General features: G+C 42.8%; 1 protein-coding gene across 31 annotated transcripts in view; it reads left to right on the top strand.

The window, feature by feature from the left end:
• LOC127604875 (receptor-type tyrosine-protein phosphatase delta-like) overlaps positions 1 to 15,650 on the top strand; it is a 313,271-nt gene that overhangs the window by 87,765 nt on the left and 209,856 nt on the right. For all 31 annotated transcript variants that reach the window (XM_052072299.1, XM_052072264.1, XM_052072256.1 and 28 more), the window contains exon 4: positions 185 to 208. The gene's annotated coding sequence lies outside the window, so the exon portion shown is untranslated. The remainder of the gene's footprint in view (positions 1 to 184; positions 209 to 15,650) is intronic.

Genomic DNA, 15,650 nt, shown 5'->3' with positions numbered 1-15,650 from the left:
GCCATGGAAGACGTTTCATGTCCTCTCTATTAATAAATGATACACCACCCGTGTTGAAAGGGGCTATTCTTAACCAGCAATGTGCACAAGAGTGGGATGCCATCATTTTTCACATGGAACTTTTCTCTACATTCAACTTGCTGACAAATCTTTTTTTTTCTTCCTCTCTCTCTCTCTCTTGCAGATGTGACCGGCAGTTCCGCACTAGGTAAGAGGCATTTCATTTTTCATTGTACTTTGGAGTGCATGTGTGTCATCGTCTTTGAGAAGCATTGCATAAATATGGAGGAAGCCTCAAATCTACAGGGTTGAGCTGCTCGGAGCGCCGTCAACAGTCCAACTTGCATCCTGATTTGAATTGTATTCAAATGGGCGCCTCGTAGCCCAGATTGTTGAGACAACAAGCGTTCGGGGGGGGGGGGGGGGGGGGCACTTGACCTATTTTAAAAACGAAACAAACCCAAAAAAGGAATGGGAAAAAAAGGGGATTTTTTTTTTTTGCGAAGGCACTTTGACAAGCTAACATTGCAACTGTCTAAATTTAATAAATTGTCAAATGACAGGCGGCCCGGTAGTCCAGTGGTTAGCACGTCGGCTTCACAGTGCGGAGGTACCGGGTTCGATTCCAGCTCCGGCCTCCCTGTGTGGAGTTTGCATGTTCTCCCCGGGCCTGCGTGGGTTTTCTCCGGGTGCTCCGGTTTCCTCCCACATTCCAAAAAAAATATGCGTGGCAGGCTGATTGAACACTCTAAATTGTCCCTATGTGTGAGTGTGAGCGTACATGGTTGTTCGTCTCTGTGTGCCCTGCGATTGGCTGGCAACCGATTCAGGGTGTCCCCCGCCTACTGCCCGAAGACAGCTGGGATAGGCTCCAGCACCCCCCGCGACCCTAGTGAGGATCAAGCGGCTCGGAAGATGAATGAATGAATGAATGTCAAATGACAAATTATTTTCTCATAGCGTAGGGATGTTTGATACCAAGTCTCACCGATACCGATTTATCTGACATACTCGTGGTAACGATACCACTAACCCTAACCCTAACCCTAACCCTGGTAACGATACCACGAGTATATCAGATAAATACAATTACACTTAACACAAAAGTGAAACATTGGAACAATTACCTTTCATTTTGACACAGATGATGATTCGCCGATGTGTGACATGACTGCAGTATCGCATGAAATGCTGCTGACAAAGACTTAATCCCTGTCACATTTTATTTCTGCCTTATCGACAGCCTGATCGGGTAGAATACCTTAAAACATTTATTGAACATAATAACTGTGTTGAATGAAGACTGATTTCTTTCTTTTACTTTTTTATCTACCTTATTTTCTGTCAAATTATTACTGTATATGTTTTATGTTCAATAAACAACCCAAACCAAACCAAACCAAATATGGCTGGTATCGGCTAGGCGCCAAAACATGGTATCAGTCCTTACCCATCTCTTACTTAAAACTTACACTAACTTAAAATAAAACCTGCTGAAATAACAGATTCACTCAGAAATGTTACGCAATAATTTGGAAAAAACAAACCTAAATACAATTAAAAAACAACATAAAAAATACTGTAATTTTCTCATATTTTTACTCATTTTTATATTATTTGCTGCTTTGCTCACATTGCAATTCAATGTATTTTTTTGCCCTTCAAATTGCCCTGAAAGATTTTTTTTCTCCCCCCCAAAAAAATCACCAATCACAATTTTAAAATTGATATTGATGCTTCATAATTTAGGTCGACAGATCAAGTCTAAAAGAGACGAAGCAAAAGATTCAGACAAAACGTTTTGGGGTGGTATGTCATCGCTGCAGGAGAAAAAGTGATGGAGGATGAGTGCAAACGACTGTCATTGACTCACACATACAGCATGGCCCCGAGCCCCGGCCTGGCTGGGCCAGAACACGGCAGCAGGACCTCTCAGGGACGCCCCAAGGCTCTGAGCATCTGTTCAAGAGAGGGTGGGGGGTGGCCAATCAATCATCTCGGCCCCGGTGTGGAAAAAGTACAGTGAACAAATGAGTAAAGTGGCATACCCTGACATTACGTGTTTCGTCTGGGTCTTAAATAACAGAACTTTTATTTTTCCGGGGAGGTCCAAGCTGGTCGGGTAATTGAAAAAACGGCTGCGGCCATTCGGGCTCGACTTGACTGCTCGGGAAAAGAGAAAACCCCTGGCTGGCTGAGAATAATAAGTGCCCATGGGAGGCCACCAGATGGACGTTTACTGTGAGCCTCGCGGGAGAGCGAGCGATCTGTCAAACATCACACTGGGCACGTGTGTGTGTGTGTGTGTGTGTAACACTGCAGGCTCACGTCCGCTATGCCCACTAAGAGACTTGAAGCATACGACAATCAGCTGATCTGTTCTTGCAAGGTCAACAATCCTTCGTGTATTCAGACAGGCACTAATCAGGCCAACCTCTGCCAAGGCCAAACGTGTCCATCTTGACTGTGGAAAAAAAAACCCAAAACCCACGATGAATCCTTTCAGGTTCTGTAGGTGGCGCTAATGCTCATTACAAGGGTTTGAGCTGCTTTTTCCACAGCTCTGCTACAACGCATATGCAAGAAAACTCACATTCCGCATTTGGTCATTTTAACAGTGTTCCAAACTGAAAAATCAGATTTGCAGAATTTGCATTTTTGGGGCTTCTACTCCAATCCACCAGGTGGCGGTAATGATCTCACCCAAAATGTTGGGACACTTTTTCCTCCAATCAATCGGTCCCTGATGCCAGTGGAGTATAGAACCTCCTCATTTGGCACTCTACTAGCGTTCCACATTGAGAAATCAGGATTTACATAAGCAACGCTAATTCACTCCAGTTCTGTTGGTGGCCATTAAAAGTATTTATCACAAGTCTTTTTGTGCATGGAAACAGAATGTCGGTGATCTCATTGCACTTTTTCTGGCAACTCGGAAGACAGACGGGAACCGAGCGAGCACGAGGGAGCGTTCGCTGGCTTACGCCGCTAAGCAAAGAGCATTATAGCGCTTGAAGTCTAAAAGTAGATGCCCGCGCTTTGTAATGCTCAGGAGTGGAAACATGGAAGATGATATATTCAGCTTTTTTTTTTTCAATTCATCTGTGAGCCTTTCAAGCCTCCATCTGGGCCCTGGGAAAATGCAGAAAAATACCCATAAGAATCCTGGGCCTCTGTTTATTGGTCTTAGTAATGCTTGTTGTCTTTTAGCTGTGCTCTTGAGTCGAGAGGATGTGTCCGTGTTGGTCCAATGTGACCGTATGGCTTGTCATATTAGCGGTGACTTCAAATATATACCTTTGACACTTTAACAATTTAAATGCAATGATCCACCTGGTCAAAAGTCAGGCCTTCAAAATAAAAGCACACAGTGCATTCATGCAGTTTCAACGCAATTTGGCCGCATGGTGTGTTATTCAACAGCCACACTCAATAAGCAAGCATAAATCGGCTAAATCAGTCCGCATAGGGCCAAATATAGCGTAGTGGAACTCTTTTTAGACTGTTGCCCTTTTATTTTGAAGGCGACATTCTTGATGAGACATATTCCCCCAACTTTGCTGAGTGTTGCCGAGCAGGCTTGTTATTGCCCTGAGTTGTTCATAAAAGCTCGCAATGTGGCGTAAGTCGTACCCTATGTTGAACTCTTTCAACACAATATGGCGGCAAATTCGGAGTGATGGCCATTTGTTAAAGAGGGCAAGAAACATGATATAGAATACAAGAAGGAATGGCTCATCTATGTCCCCTTTTCGAGGTATACACCATCAAGAGTCTTCACGAAAGGTAAAAATGTTCCTTTAGCCACTTTATTAGTCATTTTAAAAAATATATATATTTCACACTGTATATAAAGCAGGGGTGTCCAAACTTTTTGCCAAGGGGGCCAGATTTTATGTGGTAAAATGTCGGGAGGCCGACCTTGGCTGACATTCTTTACATTGAACAACAATATTGTTCAACAAATTTTAGTAAGCCAGTCTGTTTCACATTTCCATTTTTATTTTAATTTCAACAATCTTAAGAATTTCTTTTGGTTCATTTGAAACAGGTATATCACATGCAACTGCTTATTCACTTGACTTTTTCTTAAACAGAAGTCTCCTGAGTGCAAATTGATTGATTTGAAACATAAAATGTATCACCATGACTTTTCAATAGTCACAAAACCTTTGACTCGAACAACAGGGAAATGAACAAGCAATACACATATCCACAACTGCAAGGAGCATTTGAAATATGACATATCAGTCAATATAAACACGGAGTGATGTCTTGTTAACTCGTGAGTGATGCCCTCTAGTGTCTAAATGCTATTACTCATTTAGTGAATGCTATTACTCATTTAGCCACTAGAGGGAAGCAGTACTCTATGAAACATCACTCACCAGTCTACGAGACCTCAGTCAATGCAACACGTGTTCCATTACGACCAACCTGCGGGCCAGACGGCACTGATTTTATGACAGGGGCCGAGGGCCGGATGAAATTCGACCGCGGGCCGGATTTGGCCCCCGGGCCGGACTTTGGACATGCCTGATATAAAGCAACAGTTATTTTCGACAGTGTGCTTTTTTTGTTCTTATTTTTGAGTGTCTGAAACGGATTAGCTCAATTTACTTTATCTCCGATGGGAATTGTTGCTTTGGTTTTACTACAATTCGGTATTGGCAACAGATTCATATCACAAAAACCAAGATTTCACTGTCTTGGCTTTAGGCCTTATTAACTTTTGCCAGGGAGGTATTTAAAATGTCGAGCATTTTATGAGACGATGGCTCATCACTGGGGATGCTACCTTCAAGCCACTGACTGCAGTGTCACTTTGTATTTATTAATTTTTTTTACATATAGTGGCTGACATTCCATTTGCTGTCCACTCAGGAAAAAAAGAGTGTAAGTACATGGACCTCCCCTCCCCATCCTCTTCCGCACCCCCTCGAGGGAGCGTGGCATATGGCGGAGGCACATTGAGGTGTCCTCTCCATGCCTGATCGTTGTGTAGCCAAGCGTCAGATGCTCACTTCACAGGACAACGGCGCACTTTGAGGCGCGCTGGGCATCCATGAAGAGGCATTCTGCTTGCAACACGGTGGCCCACTCTCTCTATTATTAGCCATCCATTACCGGTTTCTTGCTTGGTGCAGATCTTGCTGCAGTTGTCAGTTGCGGAATGAACTGGAAGCGATAACATACAGTAATATATTGTGTATTAAATATTTGATTGCACAGTCGATTGAAATGACTGCCATTTGATTTTGACTTTGTAGATCTCACAATAGAATGGAGTAAAAAAAGTCTAACAACATGTACTGGTTTTATGAACCCTTTCATGCACCAATAATGACAACCTGTAATCTGGAAACATGATAAACTGTCTACTGTAGTAACCACTGCCCCTGAAACGGTTAATTAACCTTTGCAAAAGAACCATTCAAACCATTCAGAAATTCTTCCATGATAAATCCTGATTGACCGTTGCTGTAATTATGCAAATGTGTTTTGTTGTCCAGGCTGCGAAAGCAATCCGCTTCAACTAAAATTGCCCAGGCTCGATTCGAGAAACCAGAGGACAATTTCACTCAGGCATCATCTTTGTGGTGACTTGGAAAATCTGCACCCTTAAAATATCACTTAACCTGACATATCTTATAATGTGGCATTTTGTGTATAAAACTGTCAAATGATTGCATATCAATGAAACATCTAAACTGAGGTTAAAAACAAATAAAAATAAATAAGCTGTCACTATTTTGTTATTTGAAACTCTTGCAAATGTAATGTACTTAAAGTTGATTAAAATAAATGATGTAAAAATCATTTAGGCCACTTTAAGATGCAAAACATTTCCAGCACTGCAAAGATTATTCATCTACCACTAGAGGGAAGCCGCTTTCAGAATCCCCGTTGTACAGTATAGTGTGAACGCGATGTCATTGTTATCGCCACATTTTTGTTTTTAATTGACAGTTCCTTTTGCTTTTAAACTGCGTCGTCCCTTTTAGGTGCACGCGCCGCTGCTCGCCTCCCACTCGAACCCTTAAGGCGCTCCTCTTCCCCCTCGTTTACCATTGACGTATCTCTAATAAGACACGCTAATTAGTCGGGCTTAAAAAAACAAAACAATCAGATTTTGCTGTTTTGCTGTCAGGCTTTGGTACTGTGAAAGTGACATAATAGGCCTAGCAGCCATTTAAAAAAAAAAGTGTTTTGAACAGCCTGTCAGCTCTCACTGATAACATTTCTGCACGCGTTTACTACTTGACACTTATTATACTGGGACATTGTGTAAATGTTACGCTATAACAAGTGGCCAAAGCCGGATATTTGAGAGTACAACCCTTGTGACAAGCCAAACTCAAATGATCTCTTCCCATTTAAACGAATGGAATTGCGATTAATCCATCCCAGCCTTCAAAAAATGTTTTATGTATTTTTTCCTCTTTAATTTCATGGAGAAAAATAGTGCTCCATAATATGCTCCATAGGGCAGCCCGGTAGTCCAGTGGTTAGCACGTCGGCTTCACGGTGCAGAGGTAAAGGGTTCGATTCCAGCTCCGGCCTCCCTGTGTGGAGTTTGCATGTTCTCCCCGGGCCTGCGTGGGTTTTCTCCGGGTGCTCCGGTTTCCTCCCACATTCCAAAAACATGCGTAGCAGGCTGATTGAACACTCTAAATTGTCCCAATGTGTGAGTGTGAGTGCGAATGGTTGTTCGTTTCTGTGTGTCCTGCGATTGGCTGGCAACCGATTCAGGGTGTCCCCCGCCTACTGCCCGAAGACAGCTGGGATAGGCTCCAGCACCCCCGCGACCCTAGTGAGGATCAAGCGGCTCGGATGATGAATGAATGAATGAATATGCTCCATAATATTGTATTTCTAAAAAACAAATATTAATGACATCATTTGGACATTTGGTTACATCACCTCATTTGAATGAGGTGTGCCTTGGCCACCCTGGGGGGGGGGGGGGGTAGCGTAATGCGGACATTATGAATCATACTTGCGTTCTCGGCAGTCCTTACCTCTTTACAACAGCTAATCAGATTGGAGTGAGGTGTGTCTGTCTCAAATACAAATGTGACTCATAACGTCTGCACTGCACTTCATCATCAGTATGACGCTAATGTTAGTCGTTCTACGCAAAGGATCAAGAATATATTACTGGGAGAACTGGTATAATGTCTGTCTATATGTTGTGGCACCATTTGTGTTCAGTCTGTTGCTTCAAAGGTTTTGGCGCCATAACACAGATGCTGACTAGCGTTAGCATTAAGCTAGTGGGCCGAAAGTCAAAGCTGTGGCTGTTTTACATACACAATGACTCATTGTCTTTGTTTTATGTTAAGTTGTAGAACGAAAGGTAACATTTTTTGTATTTTCTGTAGATTTTCAATCAGCTTTTAAGTAACACAATCTCTTTGGAGAAGAACATCTGGCCCAAATTGGCCCACGTGCGAAACATTTGAGGAGGGCGACGAAGATGATGATGAAGACTGGACCGAATCCACAGCCTGGATTCTCGGGAGGTTGCAAGTCAGAGTTTGCTGGGCGGTCCGCCCATCTGCCTTGCTGGCACCGCTCACCCCGTTGCAAGATGGAAGTTAGCGAGGATGCTAATGGTGATTTGCGGTGATGGTAAATGGACTGGTGTTCATTGTTTTGTGGCGAGTGCTAAAAATAGATCCAGTGTGGCTCTGTTTGCGCTGACTGGCAGATTGAGATTGTTTCTCACTCTTGGTGGAGAATACACAAGCACACATTCACTCAGATTGCGCAGGTGTTATGTTGTGGTCCTCAAATAATAACATATCAGCGATGTTAATTTTACCTTCACATTTCAAGGCAAAAAGTCAGCCCAATGATAGCTCTTATCTTGAAAAAAAAACAACTCAAGATTTTCTTTGTGTGTGTGTTCATAGGCTCAATAAAGATTCTGAAAATCTGTGAAAGAAAGTCAGACAGCATCCAAACTGTGAATGTTGCCATTCTGAATGTTTTCTGGTGGGTAAGGAGTTTTTTTAATGGTTTCTTCGGAGCTTTGTTAGGATTTTGACAAGTCCAAGGGACCGCTTGGGATAAGAGTGTTGAGCAGAGCACAATTCGCCCTGAGCTTATTTTTGTAAACCTGGCAAGGAAGACAGCGGGGGTAAACAGGAGGTTTGCACTTGTGGAGAAGGTGGTAAAAAAATCACAATTTTCCAGGAGGCTTAAAAAAAAAAGACTTTGCTTTCTCTGAAGCAACTTGTGGGGATGCGATGTGCCAAGAGGCAAGAGAGGCAGGAGACTCACACTTTCCTCAAGCTGAAAGGTTGTTAATTGGTGTTCATCGCGCTTTCAACATCAGTCACTGCTCTAAATTTAAATATGTGGATAAAGGTGTGAAAGAAGTTAGCAAGGGAAAGTTCTGGTCTGCGGTGGATTTGACACCTTTTGTGTCAAAGCTTGCTATCGTCTCGCACTGTGAAACTCACAACAGTCCAAAGGTGCGAGTAAGCATGCTCTTCCAAGAACATTAATGCCGCGATTGAAAAATGCAAAGTGGATGATTCACAGCACCTCTCGGAGCAACATTAAATTCAGCGTCCAGAGTTATTGGTTTGGGCTTAGGTTCCTGTCAGCGGCCCAACTTCGTTAATCACCAACTCTTTTGATTTAGTGGTGTGACCTGAAGCCCGTGCACCCCGCTCATTATGGGATGCCGACATATGGAGATTTTGCTCGCAAGCAGTTTTCCTCAAATACTATTCTGGCATTGAACCAAATTGTTATGTCCTCCGTGACGGGAGCATAACGTTATAATGTCAAAATTAAAACCGAGGGTTTGATGATCGAGGGGACATGCAGAAGTTCGAAGGTGCATCTATACGTTTATGCCGGGATGCAGATGAGTCAGATTTGGTGTCAATACGCTCCCGGAAATGGCACCGCTAATATGGCTGCCTCCAACCGAAACGGCAGAATTCCTGTCAGAGAGGGAGTGTGTTTTTGAGATGTTTTTGTGGGTCAACCTGGTGACCAAATTTCATGCGCCCGAGTGCAAGTGGCTTGTGGGTCTGAATTTTGAAAGTAATCCAGGTCACACGAATGAGCTATTTTAGGCTCGTTTTGGTATTGTGAATATCTCAAGTTGTAAAGTGAGCATATTTGATATGCTTTTTTGTGGGCTGCGTTAAGTGATGCGGTGGGTTGGATTTGGTCCGTGGGTCTTGAGCTCGACTATGAAACACCAAAATATGGAAAAATATTAAAAAAGAAAAAAAAACTTAAGATCCACGGATGACAAAATATGCGCGGGTTGTCTCATTTCAAGTTTTAATAGCACCAGTCACCACTAGATGGCAGACATGTCTACATGTCTTCTTTTCACTGACGTTGGGTGAGTAGGCAGAATTTTTTTTTTTTTTTCAAATTTGAAATGACCTGCAGGACAAATGAAGACCTTCAATATTATTCTTATTATTTTGAGTGAATTGATTTTGGGGATAAGATTTACCAAATTATTTATTGCACCTTTTGTTGTTTTATTGTGAGGCAGTTTTTGTCCTTGAATGGTAATGTTTATGTAAAAGAGCCTTTTGTCCTGGGAAAAAAATTTTTTTTTTTGCTTCAAAGACTTTGTTGTTGGGTTAGGACAGTGACCTTTTATACTTGCAATGAAAAATGTATCACAAAATGAAATGAGCACGTATTTTTAATTTATTTTACTTCATATTTAAAACAGCATTTTGGTCATAAATCTGTTTCAGAAATATGTGGTCCTATGTGGGTCCCCGTTAGCGCTGATTAAAAATTATGACCTATTTACGTTGGCCAGCCCTGCACGAGAGGTACAGTGAGCAGTATTGATAAGGTCATCCAATAACATAACCCAATCTCGCTCTTATGTAAGAAAAGATGTCATGAATGACGTGCGCTTTGAATAGTCATGAGCAGTAAACCTCATTGTCAGATGTGCCCCCACCTCCTGCTTCTGTCGCCTCAAATTGTTTAACAATCATTTGAAAGCTGGATTAAAAATGGCTTGGTGCAAAAACAAATTTCTCATAATCCAGTTGTAAAGGCTTATGTTCCCATTAGTAATACGCGCCTCAAACAATAAGGCTTAGAATAGACAGAAATAGGCAATTATTTCTGTGGCTTATTTGCCCCCCATTCATTGTTATTTCTGGTGGCTCAGCTAACGAAACAGTGCACCACCCAGGCTTGGGCAAGCTCAACCCCGACACCTCGCATGGGGCTTTGTAAGAAGTGGAAAGCACGCCGGCCGTGATAATAATGCCATGGTCTGCTGGCAATTCAACTGGACCTGCCTGTATGAATCGGAATTGTGTTCTACAAGGTGGAAAAAAAATGACAATCCGGTTCTGTGGTGGAAAATCAGAGTCAGGATTTTATTTTTTTTACTTCCAGCTATCATCATCATTATGTTCACATTTGGTCTCTGTTGGTCTGTGACAGTGATTCTAAACCAGTACAGTAAATATTCCCATCCCCGGAATTCTATGAAAAGGAATTTCCTTCACCCGGAAGAAAAACCTATGCATTAACATTTTGACTCCGATATTACATGTAACCGGAACTTGCGTAAGCGGAAATTCCACTACCCGTAACCTGGATGGAGATGTCATGCCACAGGAGTTTAAATACACGCAATGTTCACCCGATGCTACGGAAAAACAGATTTTCATTTCGCATTTTTTGACCATCAGATCAGAAACGACGACGTGTAAGTGACTTTTTATGGGCGTGCGTTTCACTCTAATTGCGAAACTTTTTAACTTTATTCACTTACGTCCCGTCGTTCGCCGGCACTAGCTTAAAAAGGAACGCCCACTCCACACAACGGAAGAAACGTTCGCTTCGCCGTTTTCATTTATCAGATTCGAAACGACGATGTGCAAGTAAGTGACTTTTTATTGGCGTGCGTTTTACTGTAATTGCAAAAAAATTTAACTTTATTCACTTGCGTCCTGTAGATCATGGCATCGAAACGTAGAACTGTCATGACTGTAGCGGAGTGAGTGAAATGCATCCGTTTGAGCGAGGCTGGACACAAAGTAAAAAGCATCCAGGATACACTTGGGAGTCGGAAAGATGCAAATCTACGAAACTTTAAAAAACAAGGCATCGATTCAACTCTTGATGACAAGCCACCATTCAGCAAGGAAGCAATGCCAGTGGCAACAAAAATCCTTCAGCATGCACAAGAATCACCAGACATCGGTGATCAACGGGACAGTTACTTGCAATAGCAAGAAAACTGTATGACACGCAACAAAACAATCCAAAATAGACCAATTTTTTTCCCCAAGGCAGGCAAAAAATAAGCATTAAAATACTGTACTGTGCTGTACTTTTGTGCTTTTTTATACACTTGTACCTGGACAGTATTGCAGTTTTTGTTATATGCAGTAAACAGTTTTTGGAGTATATTTTTGCATTTTATTGATTGTGATGTTACACATGCATTTTGTCAACATACTTGCAGGTTCATAAAGGACATGTACCATGCTCATTTCCCAAATGAGGAATTTCTGTTATCAGGACAAATTGGACAGCGCAAACACGAGTCCGCACTAGAGAATATTTACTGTATTTCACTTATTGTAATTTCACTCTAAATGATTGTTTAAGGACAACAAATGAAACGTGATTTGAGGTAGAAGTGACCCAACTTACGAGTCATTCAAATGATTTTTAGATTTTTACTTGCGATATAAGCGCTTTATGGTGATGCTGAATTCAACTCAACTCACTTCACGATACTTTTGGCAAAGAGTGAACAATTCCCCAAAATGAGGCTTCAAGCTGTTTATTGCCACTCCCAGCTCAAGTTTATTTTAAAAATAAACCTAAAACAAAGAGAACTCCATCTTGTGTCTTTAAAACAACCATAGCTTCGCCTTTCTATCCACTAGCTTAATGCTAATGGCGATTAGCATCTGTGTTGCACTGCTTTCACCATTGAAGCAATGTATTGAAAACAAATGGCGCAGCAACCACATTTACACTGACAATATCACAGTGATGACATTCCTGTAATGTTTTTCCTTTGCCGCTCTGATGATCTGAGAAAGTCTTGAGGTGTTATGAATCTCAAAGCAATGAAATGAAATTTGACAAAACATGGTTTAATCCTATTTAATTGTCATTAGTGTATTCATGTATAAGGTACAATTTTATAGAGTGTTATTTTTTTCCCCCTCAATAAAATACACAGAGATTTTATAGGTTTTTTTGAGGGGCGTGGTGGGTGCTGGAATTCATTAAGGCCATTTCCTGACATTTTGGTGGTACAAGATGCTTTCAGATGGGTGTGGCCATGGAAAACTTTGATGTTGTATCTCAAGGCACCACTTTTTTTTTGTTCGTCTCTCTATGCCAGGGGTGTCCAAACTTTTTGCCAAGGGGGCCAAATTTTATGTGGTAAAATGTCGGGGGGCCGACCTTGGCTGACATTCTTTACATTGAACAACAATATTGTTCAACAAATTTTAGTAAGCCAGTCTGTTTCACATTTCCATTTTTATTTTAATTTCAACAATCTTAAGAATTTCTTTTGGTTCATTTGAAACAGGTATCTCACATGACACTGCTTATTCACTTGACTTTTTCTTAAACAGAAGTCTCCTGAGTGCAAATTGATTGATTTGAAACATAAAATCACCATCGTATCACCATGACTTTTCAATAGTCACAAAACCTTTGACTCGAACAACAGGGAAATGAACAAGCAATACACATATCCACAACTGCAAGGAGCATTTGAAATATGACATATCAGTCAATATAAACACGGAGTGGTGTCTTGTTAACTCGTGAGTGATGTCTCGTAGAGTGCTACTGCCCTCTAGTGTCTAAATGCTATTACTCATTTAGTGAATGCTATTACTCATTTAGCCACTAGAGGGAAGCAGTACTCTATGAAACATCACTCACCAGTCTACGAGACCTCAGTCAATGCAACACATGTTCCATTGCGCCCAACCTGCGGGCCAGACGGCACTGATTTTATGACAGGGGCCGAGGGCCGGATGAAATTCGACCGCGGGCCGGATTTGGCCCCCGGGCCGGACTTTGGACATGGCCTGCTCTATGCCATTGACTTATAGTGACAGGCAAAACAAAGAAATGCTCTTCCATTACATGTCAGAAAATGGTCCAAACCTGCGTATGCGCCTCTCGCCATTCATGCATGTCGAATTCAAAAATAAAATAATGATTCGGTTCAAATCACAGATAAATGAAAGGGAAGTCAAACAGCTCTCCATTAAATTCACTACAAATATCTTGCAGGATTTTTTATTTTATTTTTATACAAGTGAGCTGTACTTTGGCAGTAATTCTTGGGCATAGCATAGTACGTGAATCGCACTTTAAGAATCACTGGTCTGGAGAAAACGTCGACCTCTGTTCCTGTAGATGTATGGCTCACTGCTCAATACTTTTATTTATGGGAGTGTTGCTTTGTGCGATTCATGGACAGACTTTGATTTTTACCCTTTGCTTTTCTTTCCTCAATTACATTTGTTGGCCATTAGTTGCGTGATTCAAAGGCCTCTGTGGAACAAACTGCCACCCGATCACACCATTATTATTCCCTGATTAAATTCATGCTTGGGGTGTGGGGGGGGGCTCCCAAGTCACTCACGCTCTATTAAGAAGATTGAGTGTCCGTGTTTAACACGATCTAATGGATGGGTGAATTACGCCCCGGCTATTAATGTTTAATACATAATTGAATGTTCTACATGGCCAAACTTGTTTACCGGGATAATTGATGCTTATGTTGTGCCGTTTGTCTGCGACACACACGTAGACACGCACACTCGCACGCGCACGCAGAGGCAGGAATAGAAATCCAAGTGATGGGAGTTTTGATAGTTTACTTCATGGCGTTTGGAGAGCACCACGGCAGTCAAAAAAGTAGACAGCTTCGACGCGTGATGTTCCGAGTCGGAGCTTCTACTTGCGGTTCCTCCGGAGACCCTCCGGGAAGGCCGCGCTGCCGCCGCATGCAACCATCTGCAGCTGCAGCCTACAGGCAAAACACAGCGTGTGTTGGAAATAAATGGGCACATATCTGGCCTGGGTAGCACAAAGTTGGCGCCCTCGGTACCCCGCTAGTTAGGGATGCATCTACGCCAGATTATGCAACACTATGAAAGGTTGCGCTAAGATTCCACATTGTGGTGTCGGAACACGACCACCGCCTCCTCGACCGGGATGGAAGTCAGAAAAGTCTGAATTAGCCGTTTGATTATCCGTTGTGGCGGCCCGGGAGTCCAGTGGTTAGCACGTCGGCTTCACAGTGCAGAGGTACCGGGTTCGATTCCAGCTCCGGCCTCCCTGTGTGGAGTTTGCATGTTCTCCCCGGGCCTGCGTGGGTTTTCTCCGGGTGCTCCGGTTTCCTCCCACATTCCAAAAATATGCGTGGCAGGCTGATTGAACACTCTAAATTGTCCCTAGGTGTGAGTGCGAATGGTTGTTCGTTTCTGTGTGCCCTGCGATTGGCTGGCAACCGATTCAGGGTGTCCCCCGCCTACTGCCCGGAGACGGCTGGGATTGGCTCCAGCACCCCCCGCGACCCTAGTGAGGATCAAGCGGTACGGAAGATGAATGAATGAATGAATGAATGAATTATCCGTTGTAGTGGAGCTACAAAGAATATGGACTTTGAAGTCAAGATGGCACCCGAGTAGGCAGCCGTCAGCAAGTGCTCTCATGAGCCTTGCTTTTGTTTGTTGTTCTTGTGTTTCTTTTGTCACTTTGTGTTTGTTGTTACGTCGTGTGGACTTGATGTGGACCTTTTTCAGCATTTTTTGGCCACGACATTCATCAAGGAGGAGACTCTGTGCTTGGTGGTTGCGCCTTCTCGGCAGCATGGCTATACCAGCACTGTTTTTGACTGGAGGAATGTCGGCGCCATTTGACTGTCGTTGCTGGACAGTCCCGGGGCGCTTGTGTCTTGCGCCTGTAATGGGCAGCATTTTTCACAGCCCCGCTTTGTTCAGCGGAGAGATCGGTGCTGTTGAACGGTCTGCGGCTGGATGGATGGAGGTCTTGAGGAGCCGACGATGAGAAGAAAGGAGCGTTGGCGCGGAGTGCCGATGCGGATTTGAGCTGGGAGTCGCGGCTTGGAGTTTGAAGCGGATTACGTGGGACAGGAGAAGTGAACTAATCTCTTTTCGTCAATGGATGCTACAGCTTTGTGTTTGCTTTCAAAACTTAGCCTGTAGCAGACGTGTGCACATTTTCAGCATGACGTCTCTGATCCACTGGAGAAAGGACACTTTGATCCTCTCCTCTTTCATCTAGAACTGCTTCAGACAACAAAGTGTATGCAGAAAATTGGTGAAGATTGAACGACTGTCTGTGTCCTATGTGTTGTCTTGTGTTATTTCTGTTATTTTGACTTCAAAATGGCGCCGCGAGAGTGGCTGCCTTTCCAGCAGCTCCTATATTTTGTTGTTCTACTTCTTACTTTCATAACTTTGCTGCTGTGAATTGGGAATTTCTCCATTGTGAGACTAATAAAGGTTTTCTTCTTCTTTTTCTTCTTCAATGTCATTGCTAGCATTACATGTCCACGGTCACAGATTTTTTTTTTTTTTTGCGGACAGTTCACTATGGTATTCTGGTTGCAATGA

This window comes from Hippocampus zosterae, chromosome 1 (assembly GCF_025434085.1).
Source record: "Hippocampus zosterae strain Florida chromosome 1, ASM2543408v3, whole genome shotgun sequence".
Taxonomy (NCBI): Eukaryota; Metazoa; Chordata; class Actinopteri; order Syngnathiformes; family Syngnathidae; genus Hippocampus; species Hippocampus zosterae.
Note: the sequence above shows the minus strand (reverse complement) of the source record. Positions and strands in the feature narration are given on the sequence as shown.